The sequence below is a fragment of the Leucoraja erinacea genome, chromosome 24 (assembly GCF_028641065.1).
Source record: "Leucoraja erinacea ecotype New England chromosome 24, Leri_hhj_1, whole genome shotgun sequence".
Lineage (NCBI taxonomy): Eukaryota > Metazoa > Chordata > Chondrichthyes > Rajiformes > Rajidae > Leucoraja > Leucoraja erinaceus.
Window position 1 is genome coordinate 9733477 of NC_073400.1, and position 16277 is coordinate 9749753.

The 16277-nt window shown below is 42.6% G+C and overlaps 1 protein-coding gene across 1 annotated transcript in view; it reads right to left on the minus strand.

Moving 5' to 3' along the window:
- The window catches only part of LOC129708636 (alpha-1,3-mannosyl-glycoprotein 4-beta-N-acetylglucosaminyltransferase C-like), a 150344-nt gene extending 135411 nt beyond the window's left edge, over positions 1-14933 (minus strand). The window contains exon 1 of the mRNA XM_055654516.1: positions 14758-14933. The gene's annotated coding sequence lies outside the window, so the exon portion shown is untranslated. The remainder of the gene's footprint in view (positions 1-14757) is intronic.
- Between the last annotated feature and the right edge of the window lie 1344 nt (positions 14934-16277).

Here is a 16277-nt window from a genome sequence, read left to right on the forward strand (position 1 = left end):
TTGACACCATGTTAAAAAGGAGTAAGGTGAGCTCATTCTCAATGCTAATTAATGCATTTAATACCACTTACTCTGATGTACATCGTTTGTACTGCCAGAGAGACTGCAGGAACTGATTACTAGATTCCTATTGAGATACTGGGAAAATTAAACATTTTTATGACATGTTCGGCAGGCCTTAGGCGAGTTTTCCAGCAATTAATTTCCTTTTGTGGAGCACCATCGAGAAGATCCAGAAATATCATTCACTGTTTACTAAATGCCAATGGACAGCTAAGAGTGGAGAAGTCTCATTTACCCACATTGCGCACAAATGTCTCCTGTGGCCCCCAGCCTCCCTAAGGACATTAAATGAAGCGCTAGGAGTCAATGACATTACAAATTGTCAAGCCTTGTCCAAAGGTACGGGTGATAGGAGCAGAACTAGGTCATATGGCCCATCAAGTCTGTCCACCATTCAATCATGGCTGATCTATCTCTCCCTCCTAACCCCATTCTCCTGCCTTCTCCCCATAACCTCTGACACCCGTACTAATCAAGAATCTATCTACCTCTGCCTTAAAAATATCCATTGACTTGGCCTCCACAGCATTCTGTGGCAAATAATTCCACAGATTCACCACCCTCTGACTAAAGAAATTCCTCCTCATCTCCTTCCTAAAGGAACCTCCTTTAATTCTGAGGTTATAACCTCTAGTCCTAGACTCTCCCACTAGTGGAAACATCCTCACTGCATCCACTCTATCCAAGCTCTTCACTATTCAGTAAGTTTCAATGGGATCTCCCCTCAACCTTCTAAGCTCCAAACTATTCAATGGATGTGGAGCAAGAGCAGCAGTGAGTGATACAGCCAGAACCAGCATTCAAGCAAATCAGTGCAACACAAGTAAAACCTGTGCCAACTCATAGGACACATCATAACATTTGTTATTACACGCAAAGTATCTTCATGGTGAGGTAGTTTGATAACATAATATAGAAAGGATTCCATATTGGTTTATCATTAAGAACAGGCGGATTACCCATCGAATCAATCTCACCATACTTGGAAATGTTAACACAAGTTTTCATTTCTCATATTTCACTACATGATGGGGCGACTGAACAGCTCATTGAGTGAGCAATTCCATCATACTCATTTCCCTGCCTCTTCTTTAGTTTAGTTTAGTTTAGTTTAGTTTAGAGATACAGCGCAGAAAATGGCCCTTCGGCCCACCGAGTCCGAACCTGACCAGCGGTCCCCACACACTACAACATCCTACACATGAGGACAATTTTACCATTTTACCGAAGCCAATTAACCTACGAGCCTGTACGTCTTTAGAGTGTGGGTGGAAACTGGAGCACCCGGAGAAAACCTACATGGCCACAGGGAGAATGTACAAATTCCACACAGACAGCTCCCATGGTCAGGATCGAACCCGGGTATCTGGTGCTGTGAGGCCCCTGCACCACCAACCGGCCCTCCAATATCCTCCAATAAGCTATTGCCCAAAATACCCTTTGGTTCACCTGCTACTCACCCAAACCATGCAATTAACCTACCAGTGCAGTTTGGGATGTGGGAGGAGAATGGTGCAATCTCAGAGAGAACATGCAAACTTCATACAGATGATGTGTGAGGTCAGGATCAGTAAATTGATTCCAAGTAAACATTAAATTAAAAATGTGTCTTGTATTAATTATTACCAAGCCTACTATTGAGTTTGGCATTAGCTGTTTCTCTTCCCCTTTTATCACATTCTGAAACATGAAGTGTACTCGTGATGGGATTCATGGGGCAAGATTACCCTTTGGGCCTTATTCAAATAAACTCCTCCTAACTTGTTGTTTAGTTACTATTGATAGGACATTCAGCTTGGACATGAGCCAAAAACAATAGAATGAAACTTGCATCCTAGCCGAAGTTACGATCCATTCAAGCCTGCACAAGAAGTTGTCGTTTACTAGAAATGGTTGCAGTAAGTAAGGTAATGATTTATAATGGAGTGAACCATGTCAGTCCAGATCTATTGTAAAGAAGTTAAATCTATCCACAAGCAGAAAAATAAGAGCAATCAATCGAGTTCTGAATCCTGGCATGCGAAGCTCAGATTAACAGTCTTTAAGATTCACATCAGCAGCTGGCCATTTCATGAAAACGTCGCATTAAATAGAGTTAAAAAGCAAAAATCAATTGAGCTAGCTGTTGACATCCTACGATTGACTGTCTGTTCATTTTACTGCTTAAGTACTCATTGCTTTCTGCCAAAGAGACTTTGCCGTGATTGATTATACTTCCACTATTACTCACTGAGTGTCGAGGAGAGAGAACTACCCTGTGGCCCAACACTTTGATAGAAGTGGAAACATTTATTCACTCAAGAGTTGCTGTAAAACTCTTATTCTGTTGACTCCAAGCACATTCCACTTGCCTCTGTGCATTGTTATTAAATACAGCGACTGTTCTTTTTTCTTTGGTGTTGAACACTTTTTTCTGGAAAACACACACGAGGTTCCTTAAAAATAATTTAGAACTGTTTGCTTCTCAGTCCATGGACAGGATGCCTTAAAATATAACATCTGACCAGATTTAGCCTGAGCCAAGGCTGGTCGAAGGTTTAGCATTCATTAGACTAGAGGATCTGAAGAAGGGTACCAACCCGAAATATCATCTATCCACGTTCACCAGAGGTGCTACCTGACCCGCTGAGTTACTCCAGCGCTTTTTTGTAAAGCAGCATCTGTAGTTCATTGAGTCCACGTTTAGAATTTGCTAATTATAAACCACTGCACATGTTAAAGGTTTATATGATACTGTGCCACAGCAACATATCGCAACATATATAGGGCAGAGCTAGCAAAAGATTATGCACAAGATAGACACTTTGTGTTGGAGTAACTCAGCGGGTCAGGTAGCATCTTTGGAGGAAAAGGGTGGGTGACGTTTTGGATCAGGACCCTTCTTCAGACTGAAAGTAGACGGGGAGGGAACTGGAGGTAAGAAAGGGCCAGAACAAAGCAGACTGGATAGGCTGCCATGTATTTTTTATCTTGCCAACAAACGGTATCATCTGCTCCAGTGTTACAATTAAATGCACTCAGCCCAGGGAAAGGCAGAATACGTAGGAAGGAACTGCAGATGCTGATTTACACCAAAGATAGACACAAATGTAACTCAGCGGGACAGGTAGCATCTCTGGACAGAAGGAATGGGTGACGTTTCAGGTCGAGACCCTTCTTCAGACTGAGATTCAGGGGAGAGGGAGACATCAAGATAAGGTGTGAACATGAGCAGAATATCCTTGCACCAGGGCATTTCAGGGCCTGTTATACGGTTACACTAACATTGTAAAGCCTGGTGATTACAGTATTTAAAGTTCTCCGCAACATCTTGGCCTTTGGTATGTTTGAGCAAATCAGACACCTTCTAATTGGTGGTCTCACCCTGTGGTTTCTTGGAGCTGATTCCATCTCATCAGCCCCTCCACCGTAATCCCTGTACAAAAGACTGACAGGACTCATTAATTTTAATCTCACTCTCAAACAATGGGCAAACATTTGAATGCAGAAGGATTTGCAGACATCATGAATAATTGAATGTACTTTAATCAACCCTCAAAATGAACAGGTCGTGCTTGCAATTATTAAATTCTTCCACATTGAAGCACTGTTTTATAAGACACAGCAGATCTTTTGAGACGCTGTAGGTCACAGCGAAAAGCATGCACATGCAGAAGTGATAACGTTTTTAGTTTTACAGATACAGCATTGAAACAGGCTCTTTGGCCCACTGACCATGCCGACTATTGATCACCTGTTGACCTAATTTCCATGTTGCCCTACTTTCTCATCCACTCCCTACACATTAGGGGGCAATTTACAGGCCAATTAACCTACAAACCCATGTTTTTCGGATGTGGGAGGAAACCAGAGCACCTGGAAGAAACCAATGCGGTCACAGGGAGAACGTGCAGACTCCGCGCAGACAGCACCCGAGGTCAGGATCAAACCCGGTTCTCTTGCGCTGTGCGGCAGCAGCTCTACCAGCTGCGCCACCGTGGCACCACGTTATTGTGACATCATTCAGAAAACTCAAGTTACATGCAATTGCATTTCAATCTCATACCGGGAAATAATTAATTTACAAAGTTAAATCGACGGCTTAGGATTACTGGGCTAAAATTCCCTTGCTCGTAACTAGGTGTACAAACCTGGTGCTGGGGAACAACGAGTGCTTGTTTATGCCATTGCTTGTGTGCCTTGATTTTCAATAGCAGTGTTCTTACAAATGTATGGCTGCATTCTCTGCGCACTGGAATTGTGAATTCAATGATGTTGTAGGTAGTGGGCAGCCAAGTGCCGGTGCATTATTTTTGTTACTTTGCATGGTAAGTGCTTATTATTTTTGTTCAATCCCCCGCAATTGTGCACTTCATCCTCTGGCAAACAAAGCAGCCCAAATCTCAGAGAGTACCTGAAGCACCTCACTGATGGATGTTGTTCCAGCTCTCTCTGTAGCAGAAGCTGCAAGGGACACTGATCTTAGTGGGGCATTTTCCCGGCAGATTTACAAATAGTTGCCTTGGTACAGTTCCACCATCACTTTTCCAGCATCTTTGGTTCCAGAGCCTTTCACTTTATGTATATGTGTGTGCGTGCATGTATGTGTGTGTTTGTGTGTGCGTGAACATGCAGAAAACATTCACGTTTTCTTGGTAAGTGCACTTCAAGTAAACTCAGGCTTACGAGTTGCAAAGTGCTAGAGTATTTCACTGTAGCATTGGCAGGGTTATTAAGAGGGGATGCTTTAATGTCAGGAAACAATGAGTCATAAAGTGATAAAGAAATTATGACATTGTCATAAAGTGATACAACGTGGAAAGAGGCTCTTCGGCCCAATTTGCTCACACCGGCCAACATGTCCCATCTACACCAGTACCACCTGCCGCCGTTTGGTCCATGTCTCTCCAAATCTGTCCTATCCATGTAACTGTACCTTTTATATCTGGTAGTATTGCAACCATTCTAGACTTCTTCTACACAACTCAAAGCAAATAAATAAAAACAAATGAAAAAAACAAAAAAAATTCCAAAAATGTCAATGTAAGGTTAAGGGACATCATCTTCCGTCCAGGAATATTTCATCCCTTAGAGCTCAACAACTTCTGATAAATATCCTTTCCAGTTTGAGTTAGAACAGGGGATGGACACAAAAAGCTGGAATAACTCAAGGGGTCAGGCTGCATCTCTGGAGAAAAGGAATGGGTGACGTTTCGGGCAGAGACCCTTCTTCAGACAGGGTTAGAACAGGATTCTGTGTAAGTGCATGGGATGCAGTGTATGCCAAGTGGTTAGGGATATCTGTTGGGAAGGGGCAGAGTGGGCTCTTCATGTCAACAATTTCTCTTGGTGTTGTCAAGATCATCAGGTGTGTCTCTATCTCTGCAGATACTGACTGGCCTTCCAAGTGTTTTTGGCACTTTTATTTATGTTTTTGTTTGAGAGGAATAGATTGGGCAAATGCACAGAGTCTTTTACCCAGAATAGTGGAATCAAGAATCAGAGGACAGGTTTAAGTTGAGAGGGAAATAATTTAATAGGAACCTGAGAGGCAACCTTTTTACACAAACGGTGGTAGGTATATGGTGGACGAGCTGCCAGAGGAGGTAGTTGAGGCAGCTACTAAAGCAATGTTTAAAACAGGTACATGAATACAATAGACAATAGACGATAGGTGCAGGAGTAGGTCATTCGGCCCTTTGAGCCAGCACCGCCATTCAATGTGATCATGACTGATTATCCACAATCAGTACCCCATTCCTGCCTTCTCCCCATATCCCTGACTCTGCTATCTTTAATAGCCCTCTCTAGCTCTCTCTTGAAAGTATCCAGAGAACCAGCTTCCACCGCCCTCTGGGGCAGAGAATTCCACAGACTCACCACTCTCTGTGAGAAAAAGTGTTTCCTCATCTCCGTTCTAAATGGCTTACCCCTTATTCTTAAACTGTGGCCCCTGGTTCTGGACTCCCCAATATCGGGACCATGTTTCCTGCCTCTAGTGTGTCCAAACCCCTTAACAATCTTATTTGTTTCAATAAGATACCCTTTCATCCTTCTAAACTCCAGAGTGTACAAGCCTAGCCGCTCCATTCTCTCAGCATATGACAGTCATACGATAGGTTCAGAAGGGTATGGGCCAAATGCAGGCAGGTGGGACTGGTGTAGATGGGACATGTTGGTTGGCATGGGCAAATTGTGATGAAGGGCCTATTTCCATGCTGTATGACTATGACTCTATACTTGAGGAGCAGTGACCCATTTCCTTCACCAGCAATTTCAAAGGTTTTGATAATGAACAAAAAGAACTGTAAATGCTAAAAATCTGAAATAAAAACAGAGTACTGGAAGTTGCCAATAGGTCAGGCAGGGCCTGTGGAAAGTGAAACACAGGTAACATTTCAGTTTGAGGCCCTTCACCTCTCTCCCACTACCCCTATCACCCTGTTCATTTCCCCTTCTCCTTCTGCTCATCTCTCACTACTGCCAACTCTGTCCTCTATTTCCCTTTTGTCTCCTCTCTTTCTCCACCTCTGTCCCCTTCCGTCATATTCCACCTCTGCCTTTACATTTCACTCCTCCTCCTCCTGCCTGATCTAACACCCCTTTTGTCTCCTTTTCACATCTGGCCATTGTTACTATCTCCACCAATCTCCCCCCCTCTTTACTAGCAAAGTGTTGAAATATTGAAAGCTCGTCGCTTCTGCTGAACTGTTTCAATGCTGTTGATGAAATAAGGAAAATATATTTTGGTATGGTTGAGAAAGTAAGGAAGTATCGAAGTGAAAATTGTTATGTCCTTGTGCTGTACCTGTGATGATTTCATTGAGAATTGTATCAATGTGCACTTCTGCATTAGTAAGGATGAGATAAGAATGATATCCGTAATTGGAAACTACAACCCAAATGAATGAATTGTGAGGCTGTGGCATTCTCTGCCTCAGTGGGTGGTGGAGGCCGGTTCTCTAGATGCTTTCAAAAGAGAGTTAAATAGAGTTAAAGATAGCGGAGTCAAGGGATGTGGGGAGAAGGCAGGAACGGGGTACTGAATGTGGATGATCAGCCATGATCACATTGAATGGGTGCAGGCTCGAAGGGCCAAATGGCCTACTCCTGCATCTATTGTCTATTGTCTACCACACATTGCATCATAGTACAGAGTTGGAGGCTATTGCTTTAGGTCTATATTATCTATATTATCAAGATGCTAAATGGCTAGAATTTCTAATGAATGATTCACGTAAGAGTGAGAATAGATATAATGCACAATCAATAAAGGCCCAGAAATAGTTGTCAAATAGTTCCTCCACATCTTGTTTAGCGAAAGTTCATGCAAGTGTGACTCCCATATCAACAACCCCAAGTGGAGAGACTGGAGGATTAGATTGACTGAGAAGTGAAAGTCAAAGTGAGTAATGAAGAAAACATGCACCAGACATGGCCTTCCCAATATTTGTAATAGTGGACTGTCTCAGCAAGGATACATGCATTTAGCCAACTTCCCAATTCACCCACAGCAATGTTCTTGAGGTTAGGTTAGGTCAGGTTAGGTTAGGTTAGGTTAGAAGGGTTTCGGCCCGAAACGTTGCCCATTTCCTTCGCTCCATAGATGCTGCTGCACCCGCTGAGTTTCTCCAGCTTTTTTGTGTACGTTAGGTTAGGTTAGGTTAGGTTAGGTTAGGTTAGGTTAGGTTAGGTTAGGTTAGGTTAGGTTAGGTTAGGTTAGGTTAGGTGGGTATCGGCCCGATACGTTGCCCATTTCCTTTGCTCCATAGATGCTGCTGCACCCGCTGAGTTTCTCCTGCTTTTTTGTGTACCTTAGGTTAGGTTAGGTTAGGTTAGGCTAGGCTAGGCTAGGCAAGGCTAGGCAAGGCAAGGCAAGGCAGGTGAGACTAGTTTAGATGAGGTATGTTGGTCGGCGTGTGCAAGTTGGACCAAAGGGCCTGTTTCCATGCTGCATGACTTTATGATTCTGTAACTTCTTTAAAGTAATATTAGAGGCTGGGTATTCAACAGTGATTTAGTTCCTGACTCCCCAATGCCTAGTCAACATGTAAGTGACATGTCAGATGTGCAATGGAGTTTCATCACTTGCCTAGAAATCTGCATCTAGCAGACTCAAAAAGCTCAAAAGGATCCAAGACCAATCAACAATTTGTTTGGGGCCACGTCCATACGTTTAAATATTCACCCTCTGCACCACCATGTGCAGACCATCACAGAAACCGACATCACAGAAACCGACAACCCTTCCATTGACTCCATTCATACCTCACGCTGCCTCGGCAAACTCACACCTCCAGATTCAGGGACAGTTTCTTCCCAGCTGTTATCAGGCAACTGAATCAATCTACCACATCTAGAGAGCAGTCCGGAAATACTATTTACCTCGTTGGTGACTCTCGGACTATGATTGGACTTTGCTGGCAATACCTTGGACTAATTGTTATTCCTTTCTCATGAATCTATACACTCGATTGTAATCATGTATTGTCTTTCCACTGACTGGAGACCTCAGTACACGTGACAATAAATTAAACTGTAAACCGACATGGCTTCAGAGTACATCATCAAACAATATGTACGTCAGTGACTTTACAAGGCTTCCTTAGCAGTATCTAAGCTGTCCAGTAAACTTATGACCTCTACCTTACTGAAGGATAAGGGCAATAGAAACTAAGAACACTGCAACCTCCAAGTTCTGCACAATCCAGATTAACCTATAAATCACCACTATTTCATTACAGTCGGGTGAAAGCCCTGAAACCCACCATCCGTCAGCACTTGGGGAGTATATTGGCCATAGAAATTGCTATGGTTCAATAAGGGAGATCACCAGCATCTTCTCAAGGTCACTAGCAACGCTACGATAAAAAGTGGCCTGACCAGTGATCCTCGCACACTGTGAATGAATGAACACGAATTGTTGATGTGATGCAAACCAGAAAGAAGATGAAATATTCATTACTTACTTAGATCAATGCATCGGCTTTAAAAAAAATAAAAAAATTTCCCACACCAACAAACAGGCCCATCTACACTAGTCCCACCTGCCTGCAGCTCACCCATATCCTTCTAAACCTATTATATCCATGTACCTGTCCCAATTTTTTTGTTAATGGTGTTCACAAGTACACCAGGAATAGAATTAGGCCATTCAGCCCATCGAGTCCACTGCGGCATTCAATCGTGGCTGATCTCAGCCTCCTAACCCCATTTACCTGCCTTCAGCCCATTACCCTTCACACCCATTCTACCCAATAATTTGTCTATCTCTGCTTTAAAAATATCCATTGAACTGGTCTCCACAGCCCTCTGTGGCAATGAGCTCCACATATTAACTGTTGTGATAGTACCTGCCTCACCTATCACCTCTGCAAGCTCATTCCATATACCCACCACCCTCTGTGTTACAAAAAATGTTACCCCTCAGGTTCCTATTAAAGTTTTTCCTTCCACCTTAATCCTATGTCCTCTAGTTCTTCATTCCCCTACTATGGGTAAAAGACTGTGCATTTACCCCATCTATTAATCTCATGATCTTCATACACCTCTATAAGATTACCCCTCATACTCCTGCACTTCAAGGAATAAAGTCCTTGCCTACTCAACCTCTCCTTATAGCTCAGTTCCTTGAGTCCTGGCAACATCCTCAAAAATCTTCTCTGCACCCTTTCCAGTTTAACAACATCTTTCATATAACAGGGTGACCAAAACTTTACACAATACTGTAAATGTGGCCTAACTGATGTCTTGTACAACTATGACATGATCTCCCAACTTCTATACTCAATACTCTGACTGATGAAGGCCAATGCGCTGAAAGCCTCTTGACCACTCTATCTACCTGTAACACATTTTCAAGGAACTATGTGCCTGATTGTAGAAGGCAGAAACTGCAGATGCTGTTTTACACAAAAGGACATAAATGCTGGAGTAGCTCAGTGGGTCAGGCAGCATCCCTGAAGAACATAGATAGGTAACGTTTCGGGTCTGGACCCATCTTCAGACTGATTGTAGGGGGTGGGGGGGGGGGGGGGGGGGGGGGGGGGGGGGGGGGTGGAGGAAGCTGAGATAGAAGAGGAGTAGGATAAAGCGTGGCAGGTAATAGGTGGACTCAGGCGAGGGGGGGGGGGGGGGGGGGGGGGGGGGGGGGGTATAGGCAGATGGTTGGAACGTAGGGCAGAGATTGAAGCAGAAGGTGTGAGACAGGAGGATTGAAGAGTTGCAAATTGTGAAGCCAGAGGAAGGAATGTAGGAGAAGGGGGAGGGGGGAGGAGAGGAATAGGTATGAGTCCAAATGGGGAGGGGGTTTAGAAAGGGGAATGTGGGAGAGAAAGGAGGATGTGAGGGTGAAAGGGGAGGGGAAGGGGGGGGCTTGTTGGAGATTACCTAAAATTTTCAGAATACAAGCCAAATTCATGCTGTTAGGTAGTAAGCTATCCATGGCGTTGTCTTGATTGGTCCTTTCCCATCAGATGCTATCACATATCCCCACAAATGCAACAGTGTCACTGCAGTTAACAAGATTTACTGGATCAACTCCTCCAGCTCACCAAGAGTATTTTCCCTTCAGTTACTAACATAGCTAAAGGCATAATTGACATGCGATCATCTGACTCCGTACAGATAGCACCCATAGTCAGGATCGAACCCGGATCTCTGGCATTGTAAAGAAGTAACTCTACTGTTGTGCCATCCCTAGAGGGGGAATTTTTAAAGGCTTCATGCCCTAACTCCAGATGCTAAAGCACTAAGATCCTACAACCTTGCTACTAATCAAAATCTCTGCTTCTCCAATTCCACCCTCTTGATAATGCTTGGTTTTCATTTGTGCTTCATGAGTGGTCTCATCTACATCTGCCTGACCTCCAAACCTTGGAATTCATTTGTGAAATTCATAACTCTCTACCCTCAAGTTTCTTTGTGTGAAACCTTCTCCCTCAATTAGGTCAGTTACCCTAATATGATCTCCTCTTGTCTATCAGCCTTCCGCCTTTTAATCTTTGGCTGCTTTCCACCCAGTCACAGAACGTTCTCATGTTATTTCTTTGGGTGGCATAGTGGTGCAGCGGTAGAGTGCTGGTTTCGATCCTGACTACGTGTACTGTCTGTACGGAGTTTGTACGTTCTCTCTATCTTGCATTTGTTTTCTCTGGTTGCTCCAGTTTCCTCCCACATTTCAAAGATGTGCAGGTTAGCAGGTTAATTTGCTTCTGTTAATTGCCCCTATTGTGTGGGATAGAACTCGAGGCGATTGCTGGTCGGTGCAGACCCGGTGGGCCAAAGGACCTGTTTCCAAGTCGTATCTCTAAACAATGCCTTAACTTTGTTTCTTCATAGATGCTGAGTATTGAGCATAGTGTACTCTATGATGTTGGCTATTGAGTATATGCAGCACGTTGTATTTTGTTTGGTATTACTGGCTGTATGGACTCAGCATTGTTTTGAATGGTTTAAATTTTAACAAAACCATTGCAACTATTAAGAATTTTAATATACTGTTGCACCAATTCATAACCGTAACTCATGTTTTGCTGAAGTTAGGTGCTAAATTATAATTGAACATAACCACATTGAAAATGATGAAAGAAAACCTACCAATCATTGTTTACAACTATCGCCTTTATTAATTTCTGTCCAATTCTCATTAACTATAGAATGAAGAAAATCAAATAGTCAGCACTTTTTAAAGCCAGATATTAAAATACTCTGCACCTATTATTATTTTCTTGGTTATATTTTAGATGACGGCAATGTTTTCATTAATGTGCTTACAGGTGTGAAATAGTAAGTACTCCTGATTCTAAAGAAGAAAAAACACCATTAGAGATGGGCACAGCTATAATTCAGTACAGTAGTTTATAATAAACCTACCTTTACGCAATAAAAGTCAGTACGCACCTCTGTTGCAATATATTTAAAGAAAAGTACCATCCTCATCCGATGTGCCAACATTCCCTCAGGGAATAAGGAAATTAATGAAATTATACTATTTTACACAAAAAGTAGTTTGTCTCTCCAAAGACCCATTTGATTTTCTTTAATTGTAATAATTTCAGTTAACGTTCCAAATAAATCTTTGGAGAATTAGAGTTAAAGCCTATGCATTCTACACAGGAAACTAGATGTGGGATTTTTTTATCCCTACTGTGCTATAAATAATATATTTCAAATCTCTTATGACTCACTCACGGAAGAAGAATGTAGCTGAGCCATTTAATTCAGAGAGTCCAATTCTCAGAACTGTTTTGTTATATTGGTTGTATTGGATTTGGGAAGGTGGGGGAGAAGGGCAATGGGGTCAGGCAGAATTCTTGCACCTAACCTCAGCAGGATGCAATGGAGAGTAGAGCAGAATAAGGATTGAAGACAGCCTGGCATAAAATGTCACACAAAGTGCTGGAGTAACTCAACGGGTCAGGCATCATCCCCGGAGAACATGGATAGGTAACGTTTCAGGTCATGACCCTTCTTCAGGCACTTTCACATCACCTATCCTTGTTCTCCAAGGATATTGCCTGGTTCATTGAGTCACTCCAGCACTTTGTCTCTTTTTTGCTAGTAAACCAACATCTGCAGTTCCTTGTTTCTATACTTAGTCTGGTACCATCGGCCCTCATCTTCCTCTCCTTTCAGCTAACAAAGTAGCTGGAATCAAAAGTTGCATGGACATTTGTTTGAAGTACTAGAGATACCCCTCCTCAATAGAACTTTTCTCCACCAGCAACCCAGTGCCTTTGGGAGATGGAAAAGTCTGGCAGCGAATAAAAATGTTTTTGAGCAAACTGAAGTTTCTTCCATATTGTATTTCAAAAGAATTTCATTTCAAAGTATTACCGTATGTATTGGTTGACAGCAATTACATAGCGAGATCCAGGATATGCCCAGCTCCCAAAAACCTGGCTGAAAATTGTATTTATCTTAAAGCAAATATCACAATCCAAATGAATGTTTCGTTCTAAAATAATGTTTGGTTAAAGGGAGATAATTACATGAAGTTCAATTTCATCATTGGTAATGATAGTCTTTGAGCACCATTAGGTCAATAGGTTTACTTAAGTCCTTTGCTCAGGGTATAAATTCTCTATTAAGTGAAAGGATTGAAATGCTTCCACTAATGAAGGCCATTGTTTTTTTTTCACAATATGATCCCTGATGATAATGATCATTATTTCATTATTGTTGTTATTCATTTGATAATGATTGTTGTGATTGATCTATTGCTGATTATTCCAGAATCCTTGATTCCCCAACAATCATTTCACATTTCACTCGGTCTTCTCACAAGATGCAAGTTTGAGAAAGTACTTTCATTCATTTTTCTATGCTTAAGGGGTAAACACAACAGAAAGCCCTCTTCCCCCACAGACATCGTTGTTAACATCAAGAGCAGCAGCGAGATTACAGAACCAAACTACAAAAGTTAAGCGCTTAAGAAGGAACTGCAGGTGCTGGAAAATCAAAGGTACACAAAAATGCTGGAGAAACTCAGCGGGTGCAGCAGCATCTATGGAGCGAAGGAAATAGGCAACGTTTCGGGCCGAAACCCAAGGGTTTCGGCCCGAAACGTTACCTGTTTCCTTTGCTCCATAGATGCTGCTGCACCCGCTGAGTTTCTCCAGCATTTCTGTGTACCTACAAAAAGTTAAGCTCTTCTCTTATTACACATTATAATGAGTTAAAGGTCTGGTGGTAAACTGGTCTCCCTCCCTCACATCCCCAAAACCAACTGAGTACTGATTATTCTCCTTGCAAAGCATATATTTTAAAAATGTGTCACATTGGCTTACATCCTTCCAATAGCACAAATAAAAACTTTTACATTTACCAGCAGTAGAGCAGCTAGTTTTATCATTGTGTCACCGAATTACAGACTGGTTAGAAGCAGAAGTAGGCCATTCAGCCCATCGAATCGGTACCGGCTCTATGTAAAAACAATCCAACCAGTCCCACTCCTTGCCTGTTCTCCTTGGTGGTCCTGCCAGTTATTTCCGATCAGCTGCTTTTCCAGCTCCTTCCTGGTACCGAGTGATTCTACCTTCACTAATCCTCCTTCCTGCTTCTCACTCACAATGTAAAAAAACAACTCCTCTCTATGTCACTTCTGCAATCATCTTTATTCCACGTCTCCTGGTTCTTGAACCTTCCAATAAAACAGTTTATTTCCATTTACTTTGTCTACATACTTAATAATGTAAAAACACCTCCATCAGATTCCTTCCCACTTTCAACAACCCCAGCCTCTCCAGTCAATCAATTCAAGTCCACATTCCTGGAATAATTGTAGTAAATTTTTTCTGCACCCACTTTAAAGCCTTACTGTCTTACATGAATGCAGCACCCAGAATTGAACATGTTGTTTCACATGTGGCTGGTCTGCTGTTTATAATGACTTCCTTGATCTTGTATTTAGACAGCCCAAGATCCTTTCTTCTTGTGTTCATTGCTAACCTGGGCACAAAAACTACACTTTCAGGCAACGTGCAAGTGCGAGTCCACCTGAGTTTAGATCAGACTGCATTTTAACATTTACATTTGTGACCTGTTTCTCAAATTCAAGTCTGTGCCAATGTGTTAAACAGCAAAGAGCCAGGGAAATAACTGTCCCTTTTATATATGGATATCATAATTGAGAAAACCCACTGTCACTGTGTTAATTAAACAGTGAATTTCAGTGTCCAGAGAGTTAAACTTGTTAAAACATAATCACCTTACCTTTGCAATGCACCACATTTCAAATCTCTTCTCTGTGGCTTTCAGATGATGTTTGTAAATCCGTGTCGGGAGATTGGAGAAAACACACTGCTGTTGCTGTGCACACATAATCGAATAACAGCCTGATATTTTTCTGTGTGCTTGTGTGCTTGTGTGTGTGTGTGTGTGTATGTGTGTGTGTGTGTGTGCGCGTGTGTGTGTCTGTGCGTGTGTGTGATTGTGCCTGTGTGTGGGCAAGGCTATGTTCTTACACATGCCAAGACATGTTAACGTTGATTGGGAGAGAAAAGTCACAGATCCCTGCAGGAACAGCGATCCAGGAAAGAAATTGCTGAGAGCTGCTCGGCAGCTTGAGAGGGAGGATCTCCCGAGAGCCCTGAGAGGAATCTTCACCATCTGCATCTGTTTGCAGCATGGGTTACCTGCATTTTCCCTGGGCCTTTTGTGATGCTTGTAAATTAGAAAAGCACTGAGCAGCTTGTTAGTGCTGCCCATCTGTTAACTCAGTTGTTTGTCTCCTGATCTCTTACACCACAGAAACGGTAGGATTGTTCCCAGATAAACAGCTGGATGTGCTCAACCAGAACTTGTAATGTAATTCTTCACCCCTGGGGGGGAATTCTGCGATGTAGAGAGGAACAGCTATATACATTTATGGTAATAGCCACTAACATCACTATAGCACCAGTGAAACACTCCATGCAGGCAGGCATTTCTCATTCTTGATTCCTGAGTTCCACTAAAAGTCATAATTCAGGTTTTCAACTGAATCTCCCTCATAGACTGAAACCAAGTATAAATCAATTCATTACATTTCCCACAATAAACGTATCATGTGTTAATATGATCAATAGGATATGATGGGGGGGGGGAGCTGGGACAGAGGAGAGGCAGGACAAAATAGGTATACACAGGTGAGCAGGGGTTTCTGATAGTCTTGTTAAGCTGCAGGAAGTAAGAATCTCATTGTACCGGTGATGATACATATGATTATTAAAGACTCTTGAAAACACGCTTTGAAACACGTTTCATTTTGTAATCGAAATTGCACAATTCCCAATAATACTATTTAACGCATCCGCTGAATCAACTTTTGTGTCATTCAACAGCTCTGATGAACGGCATTCCATGATGACCGTGGCCTCTCCCAACCTGAGCTCCAACTATAGGTGCTGAGAGCTGTGCTGTGCCCTGTTTTCTGAATGTAGATCATGCTGTCGGAGCAAGCCCAGTGTTCCATCCGACATCTGCACCCAACCTCTGGCCTGGAAATGTGGCCTTGTTGTGCCTGTTTCCTAGACAACAAACTGCCTTCATGGTTTCCACAATGTGCCACCTAAGGCACACTGGTAAAGGCCACCAAAATGAAACTATCGTGCTTTACCAACAAATTAGTACTTTTGGAAAAAATACAGGGTGGTTTGGAGGGGGGGGGTTGGAGAAATTCAACGGGCCAGAGAGCAACTTTGAAGGGCGTTTCAGATTGGGACCTTTCTACAGACTGATGGGCATACTTTTGA